The 8,407-nt window shown below is 42.8% G+C and overlaps 1 protein-coding gene across 1 annotated transcript in view; it reads left to right on the top strand.

Annotated features, from left to right (window-relative positions):
• Positions 1-5,549: 5,549 nt before the first annotated feature.
• The window catches only part of Znf157 (zinc finger protein 157), a 46,915-nt gene continuing 44,057 nt past the window's right edge, over positions 5,550-8,407 (top strand). The window contains exon 1 of the mRNA XM_008824081.3: positions 5,550-5,839. The gene's annotated coding sequence lies outside the window, so the exon portion shown is untranslated. The remainder of the gene's footprint in view (positions 5,840-8,407) is intronic.

Genomic DNA, 8,407 nt, shown 5'->3' with positions numbered 1-8,407 from the left:
CTCATGTACATAAAATAAAAATAATAAAGAAAATATTTTAAAATTTATTTTTATTATTTTATAATTATGTGCAGTGTGTGTGTGTGTGTGTGTGTATGTGTGTGTGTGTGTCTGTGTGTGTGTGTGTATGTGTGTGTGTGTGTCTGTGCCCCTGAGTTTGGGTATGTACACGTGCCTGCAGAGTCCGGAGACATCCAATTCATGTGCCTTTGGAGTTACTGGCAATTGTGATCCACCGACAAGGGTGCTGAGATCCAGGGGATCCTCTTCAAGAGCAGTAAGCACTCTTAAATGCTAAGTCATCTCTCCAGCCCATCTAAATTTTAAAACATGGTTTGTTCTTCAATACTGGGATAACTGACCTTCTAGGTTTTCAGCAACCAGACTTGGATGTCAAACCCAATGAGGCTATAGGGGCTAAAAAAACAGCCAGTATTTTGGTCCTTGTCTTAGGTCAGCTATGTTCCATGGGATTACAGGACACCTCTCCAAATGTTTGACAGCTCTTGTGAATCACATATCCTCTTGACCAGAGAAGCCATGGAGACCCCAGAGGTTTGACGCTAACCAGTGTACATTCCACAAAAAGGAGGGTCAGCACGGGGAGAAAAGTCCTCAACACTTCCAAGGGAAGCCACATACTCCATAAGACATTTACACACTCTGGCAGTTGACACAGCTGGTTAGGAAGGATGAGTAAAGGACCCAGTTCATTCATTTGCTCATTTTTTTGAGACAGGGTCTCACCATGTAGCCCAGGCTTGCCTGGAACTTGCTATGCAGACCACACTGGCTTTAAACTTGTAACACTCTTCCTGTCTCTGTCTCCTGAGTGCCCACGTGCAGCTTGATGCTCTAGTTTCTACAAGAACCCAAATTTTCTTTGTGCCCATTTCAATTATTCATTGAGGCCTAAAGTCAGAAAATTCTGGTGACAAGTGGTGGAATAGTCAAACTGACTGACCTTAGCTTGGCAGAATCTGCAGCTGCCAATTAGGCTTCAGGCTTGTTCCACTCTCCCACACACTTCTGAAGTTCTTCTAAAGTTCTTCAGTCTACAGATGCAACACCTGTGGGCATGTAGAGTGTTAGCTGAATATTCTTTTTTTTTGAAACAGGATCTCCCTGTAGCCCCAGCTGACCTGGAACTCATTGTATAGACCAGGCTGGCCTTGAACTCACAGAGATCTGCCTGCCTCTGCCTTCTGAGTGTTGGGATTAAAGGCATGCTCCACCACATTCATCTTGGTAATTCTTTTAAGAAATATTTTATTTATTATTTTTATTTTATGTGTATGAGTGTATTGCCTGCATGTATGTATGTATGTGTACCCATGTCATGCAGTACCCATGGAGGTCAGAAGAGGGCATTGGAGCCCCTGGAACTGGAGTTAGGGCAGTTGTTAGCCATCCTGTGGGTGCTGGGAATCCAACCCTAGTCCTCTGAAAGAGCAGCCAGTGACTTTAGTGCTGAGTAATCTCTCCAGCTCCCAGAAGAAGGTAATTCTCAGTGTGCAGTACAGTGGCTTCTATTTACCCCCCTTCTGGAGAGGAATGGGGATAACCCCCACTCAGAAGGTGACCCCTCCAACTTTTTACAGAGAATATTAGTTCCCCAAATACCCTCCTTTGGGGCTCATCCTTCTCCCCTTCTATTTTCTCCATACTTTGGGCAGATTCCTCTCCTTTCCTTCCTTCCATTGATATTGGGGCTCTTTTAAATGTGGTACTGAGGCGGGAGACAAAGATAAGGAATCATGGTCACATGGGAAGAGAAGCTGGGAGGAGGAGGCTCTGCTCCCTAGATTTGATCTTTCTCTTCTGATGAAGATATACCTCTGTCCTTATCACTGGTGACAGTACTGGGCATGTTAGGCAAGCACATTGTCTCTGAATTGTATACTTTGTCCTCTTTTTTCTTTCTTTTTATTTTTTTGCAACTAGGTCTCACACTGTAGCCCAGGTTGGCCTGAAACTAACTCTGTGGTCCTGGCTGTTTTCTTCTTTCTTTCTTTCTTTCTTTCTTTCTTTCTTTCTTTCTTTCTTTCTTTCTTTCTTTCTTTCTTTCTTTCTTTCTTTCTTTCTTTCATTTCTTTCTTTCTTATTTCTTTCTTTCTTTCAACGTTTGTTTATTTATTTATTTATTTATTTTTGTCTTTTTGAGACAGGGTCTCCCTGTAGCCCCAGCTGTCCTGGAACTCACTTTGTAGACCAGGCTGGCCTCAAACTCACAAAGATCCACCTGCCTCTGCCTCCCAAGTGCTGGGATTAAAGGCGTGCGCCACCATGCCCGACTACATTTAAAAATTTTTTTTATTATTTTTATTTTATGTGTATGCGAGTATTGCCTGCATGTAGGTAAGTGCACCCGTGTTGTGCAATGCCCACAAGGTCAGAAGAGGCTGTGAGATCCCCTGGGACTAGACTTACAGACAGTTGTTAGCTGCCATGTGGATGCTGGGATTCGAACCCACGTCTTCTGCAAGAACAACCAGTGTTCTTAACTGCTGAGCCATCTCTCTAGCCCCCAATCCTGGCTGTTTTCAAGTTCACAGCAATCCTCTAACCACAGCCTCCTGAGTCTTGGGGTTACCTGTGTGAGCTATCATTGTTACCAGAGTTTTTAGGATAAAAGCCTGGGCTCTGATGACTCCAACAAGCTAGGATCCCTAACATAATAATTAAAGAGAAAAGTGAAATAGTGAAAAACAAAGAAAAGATTTATTCAATGTGGCCACTTTGGGACAAGGAAAAAATAAAGGGGTCCACTAACCCCCAAGTCTGTCTTGGGATACTGACATGAGGTTTATTAAATAGATGGCTAGAGATATGCATTATTAAGCAGTTCTGGTAAGATGTAATCCTGACCAGCATTGTCTGGCCTCTAGTCCGTCTTGCAAGGTGGTCTGAAATTATGTGAAATCTCTTCCTGGGAGCCAAGTTCCTTTTCTGACTGACACCAGAGCTTCAGCCTTTCCCGTTCTTGCATCCTAGGTGCTGGAATAACAGGTATGTTATTCACCACACCAGGCAATTTTAATTCTTTGGAGCCTATTGTTTCAATAGTTTGTTATTGAAAGGGAGGGTCACATGTCTCTTTAATTAATTATTTACTACTAATAGCAATTATTATGTGTGTGTGTGTGTGTGTGTATGTGTATGCCACAAATAATACTGTGGAGTTATTTCTCTTCTTTCACCTTCATGTGTGTTGCGGGGATTGAACTTAGGTTATCCAGGTTTGTGTAGCAAAGAGCCACTACCCACTGAGTCATCTCATAGGTCCACAAGTGCCTCTTTAAAATATCTCTTCTTCTAGTGTTGTGGGTTGATTTACCACAGAAGACCATTTAGACAAAGTTTTGCCAAATGAATGTCTTGCTGGTCAGGGCTATTACACAAGGGTGTTGGAACCCAAGCGTGTAGCACTGAACCATCTCTAGGGTAAGTTTTTATACGGAGAAACCATAACCGGGTGAATAGTTTAAGTTCCCAAGCTTACAGGTAGAAAGCCCCCTTAACAATTTCTATTCTATTAAGTAAAAATTACTATTTTGCAGAAGCAAGCCAAGCATAACCTACAGAAGTCATAAATCTGCAGTTAGCAGGTGGTCTCCAGGACACTCTGACCTGTTCCCAACACATTTGGGCTCCAGCTGACATGTTCCCATACCCTGGGCCAACTACCTGATAATTTCAGAGACTAGAGTCAGCCTATACTTTAACATGGTATAGCTATGGTCAAGAAGGTGCCCCATTACACTAGGAGAGCAGTTATACCATGTCTGGCTTTTAAAAAATCTTTTGTAGTTAATGAGACTGGGTCTTACTGAGTTTTTCAGGCTAATCTTGAATTTATATCCCACATTGGTCTGGAAATTGCAATCCTCTTCCCTCAGCCTCCTATGTAGCTGGGATTACAGGCATGTGCAACCAGGCCCAGCTTTGGGGTGTTTGTTTGTTTATTTATTTATTTATTTATTTATTATATTTTTAATAATCTTTATGTGTGAGAGTTTTGTCTGCATGTATGTGAGTGCACCTGTGCATGCAGTGCTCTCAGAGGCCAGAAGAGGGTGTAGGATCCCCTATAACTTGAGTTACATACGATTAATGATTATTAGCTACGATGTGGGTGCTGGGGACTAAACCCAGGTCCTCTGCGAGAGCGGCCAGTGCTCTTAACCACTGAGCCATCTCTCCAGTCCTCATTTTTTTTTTGAGACAGGGCCTCACTAGGTAGCTATGGGTGGCCTGGAACTTGCTATGTAGACCACACTGGCCTCAGACTCAGACAACACCCTGCCTCTGCCTCACAAGTGCTGGGATTAAAGGTGTGCACCACCACCATGCCTGGCCAGGGGCCTTTTTTTTTTTTTTAATAAAGGAAAAGGAAATAGCAACAAAATTTATTAGGAACATTCTCCTGGGTGAGTCGCACACACATGTATAGAATAATCATCAGGGTATACTTTAGTAAATTCAGCTTATAATAGTAAAAATCACATCCAAGTTTGGGATTTAAAGTTACAATGTAGCATGCTACACATGACAGGGGAAGAGTGCAGGCTCACCTGGAACTCTATCTCTGCGATGGTTCCAAGAACTAGGTCCCTTTCCACTTGGACAAAACCATAAAATCTTTGTTCCTTTGAGGCAGCTTTGAGACATTCTCCCTGCCATGCTTTCTCCCTTGTGCTGAACCATAAGAATAAAAGGCCTTTGTCTGATTCTTCTGATAGAGAGCATTAAGAACCCTGAGATCTGGTTTCAGCTTAAAGCTAGGCATTTGCTAAAAGAGGTTTGTGGATATCTAATCAAAAGACTTTCATAGCATGGTGACTAGTGCCTATAATCCCAGTAATAGGGAGGTAGCGAGACAAGAGGATGACAAGATCAAGGCAGGATGGTGAGACAGGATAACGATCAGAAAAACCAAAACCAAATAAAATAAAACAAAAAACTAGGCACCTATAAGTGGTTTTCTTCAAGGGGCATGTCTTAGTGGTTCATTTTCATCAAAAGTATGCTTATAACTTTTTTTTTTCTTTTTTTCTTTTTTTCTTTTGGTTTTCTTGAGATAGGGTCTCCCTGTAGCCCCAGCCAGCCTGGAACTCATTCTGTAACCAGGGTGGCCTCAATCTCACAGAGATCCGCCTGCCTCTGCCTCCCGGGTGCTGGGATCAAAGACGTGCACTACCACGCCGGGCAATGCTTAAAACGTTTTGTGAATATTTTCTATCTGCGATATGCTGGAAAATTTTAGTTGTCTGTATCAGAGGCTCTTATTTTATTATTTTTGACTACAATCTTTTACTGAGGTTGCGGAGACTGAGGGGGATTCAAGTCCCCTTCATAACAATTCTGGCACAATAACAGGATAGATACTTTATCACCTTGACTCCTTTCCCCCTCTTCTCCTGTGGTATCGTCCAGGCGGACCTGACGTCTCCCCCCTACATCCCAGTGGTACCTCCAAGGAGGAGAGTGTACCACTTTGGCTCCTACCTCCTCTGGCTCAATTTGTCTCCCTTGGAAATTAGGATACATCTCCGTACCCACGAATAAAGGGATACCTTTTGCTTCGCTAAACTTTGCACAGGGACAGACCTACAGAAGGCCGTTCCAAAGAAAAACTTCCGGTAGCTTGCCTTCAGAAGGCTTCTACCCTTGAACACCTCTTCTTGCCCCTCCTTCTGGGGGCCTGCTAGCTGTACGGAATGGGTGCTAAGATGGCGGCCCTCACGGAGAAACGACTTAGTGCGCGGCCATGTTGATCTCCTGACAATGCCACTCACAGTCAAAGTCTCCGCAGAACCCTAACCGCAGCTTGTTCAGTGTGAGTAGACTGCAACCTCTCAGTCCTTATTATGATTGTGTGCAAAATCAAAAGGTCTAGAAGGTGCAGTGTTGGGGCGAGGACAGGAAACGGAAATGCCCCCAGAGGCGGTTTAAGTCTTGTTGGCTTGCAGCACTAAATGTGCAAGAGGGTTTACGGTGTGAGAGTCGCGCAGCTGATTTTCAAGCCATGACTTTGTTGTATTTGGGGGATGATAAACTGCCAGTTTGGGGTGATATTGGAGGTGAATTAAAGCGAGCAGAAGTCTGTGGGGGTCAGAGTGAGAACCTCTGGAGTGTTCAGGTTTTAGCTCCCAGCATCTTAATAATGTGTTTGGATTTTTCTTTAACAGTCTTTACAGAGGCATGCTAATTTTATGACTCATTCTGAAGAACCAATTTTTGGCCTTGTTGCTCTTTTTAATGTGCCTCGCTCCCTCTCGCCCTCCCCCTCCCCCTCCCCCTCCCCTCCTTCTCCCTCTCAGCTTCTCTCCTCCTCCCCCTTCCTTGTTTTTGAGACTGATTCTCAGACTAGCTATGCCTTTATTTTCTACTTCCCTTAATTTTGACTCCTAGCAGTGCTATTTTATCTTTTGCTAACTTCCTAAATTGAATGTTAATTCATAAATGTTCAGCCTTTGTTAAAGAAAAACCAAATTCCTCTTGAATATTCATAGCCTGCATTCCTGTTTTGGGAAGCTGGGGCAGGAGGATTGATCCAAGTTCACACTAGTAGTCTAGGCTACACACAAAGTTGAGATCCTGTGTCAAGAAACAAAAAACTCCAACAAACTTTAGCAATATTTTGTATACATTATCTTATTATCGTTGAACTTTGTGGTCAATCGTAGTTATTGTTTGATTCTTTAAAAATTTTTTGTTTTTTATTTTTTGGGTCTTTATTTATTTATTTTGAGACAGAGTCTTCCTGTAGCCCCAGCTGACCTGGAACTCACTATGTAGACCAGGCTGGCCTTGAACTCACAGAGGTTCACCTGCCTCTGCCTCCCGAGTGCTGGGATTAAAGGCATGCACCACTATGCCTGGCATAATTGAGTCTTTAATGTACTTTTGGGAGGGTTGACATTATTTTTTGAGATGGAGTTCTGCTGGCCTTCAAATCTTGGGTTCCTCCAGACTCAGCCTCCTGGGTAACTAGGATTCCATGTTTGTGTCTTGTTAAGGGTTGACATTTTTCACTAATTATCTTATTGTAGGTCTGTGTGATTATTTTATATCTGTCAATTTTTAATCTAATTTAATTTTATAGAAAGGGCTTTGCTTGGGCTGGAAAGATGGCTCAGCGGTTAAGAGTACTGGCTGCTCTTGCAGAGGACCCGGGTTCTATTCCCAGCACCCACATGGTAGCTGACAACCATCCATAACTCCAGTTCCAGGGAATCTGACACTCTCTTCTGACCTCCGAGGGCATTGCACGATACGGGTGCACTTACACACATGCGGGCAATGCACATAATGTAAATAATAATAATAGTTAAAAAAGAAAAGGCTTTGCTATGTAACCGGGTTGATCTGGAAGTCTGGATCTTCTTGCCTCTACCTCTGTAGTGCTGGGATTTTTAGATGTTTACCACAATGGTTATTTATTTATTTTTTGTCTTTTTGAGGCAGGGTCTCCCAGTAGCCCCAGCTGGCCTGGAGCTGATGGTTATCTTTTTTAACCTCTTTTTAAAATTACATTTTAATTAATTAATTAATTAATTAATTAATTATGTATTGTGTGTATATGAGCATGTGTGAGTGTGTGTGAGTGTGTGTGTGTGTGTGTGTGTGTGTGTGTACAGGGCACAGCAAGGGGTGTAGGTCAGAACAATTTTTGGGAGTTGGTTCAGTTCTCTCCTTCTACTTGGGGCCTGGGGATTGAACTCAATTTGTCAGGCGTGGTAGCAAGTACCTTTCCTTTACCTGTTGAGCTATCTCCTTGACCTATCACTTGTCTTTTAAATTAATTAATTAATTGTGGTGCTGAGGAAAAATCCAGGGCCTTGTATACAATAGGCTAGGGAAGTACCATGGAACTACATCCCTAGCCCATTGGCCCAGCACGCTTCTGCTGCACAACTGTGCTACCTACTTTGTTAAAAATATTTTTTTAGCTGGTTGTGGTGGCCCATACTTCTAATCCTAGCATTCAGGGGGTAGAGTCAGGTGAATCTCTGTGAGTTCAAGCAATATCAGCCTGCTGTATAGGCCAGCCATAGCTATACAGTGAGATCCTTTCTCAAAAACATAGCAACAGAAAAAAGTTCAATTGAGGGAGTTGGAGAGATGGCTCAGCAGTTAAGAGCTCTGGCTGTTCTTGCACAAGACTGGGGTTTGATTCCCAGCACCCACATGGCAGCTAACAACTGCCCATAACTCCAGTTCCACGGGATCTGATGCTTTCTTCTGGCTTTTGCAGGCATTGCACAACACAGATGCACTTACATCCATTCAGGCAATGCACTCGTACACATAAAATAAAAATAAATAAAATTTAAAAACTTCAATTGAGAAAAACCTTCATTTGTATAGGTCCAGCGCCTGCTTGTTCTTACATATTATATAT

The sequence above is a fragment of the Nannospalax galili genome, unplaced genomic scaffold (assembly GCF_000622305.1).
Source record: "Nannospalax galili isolate Female #2095 unplaced genomic scaffold, S.galili_v1.0 scaffold129, whole genome shotgun sequence".
NCBI classification, from domain to species: Eukaryota; Metazoa; Chordata; class Mammalia; order Rodentia; family Spalacidae; genus Nannospalax; species Nannospalax galili.
Note: the sequence above shows the minus strand (reverse complement) of the source record. Positions and strands in the feature narration are given on the sequence as shown.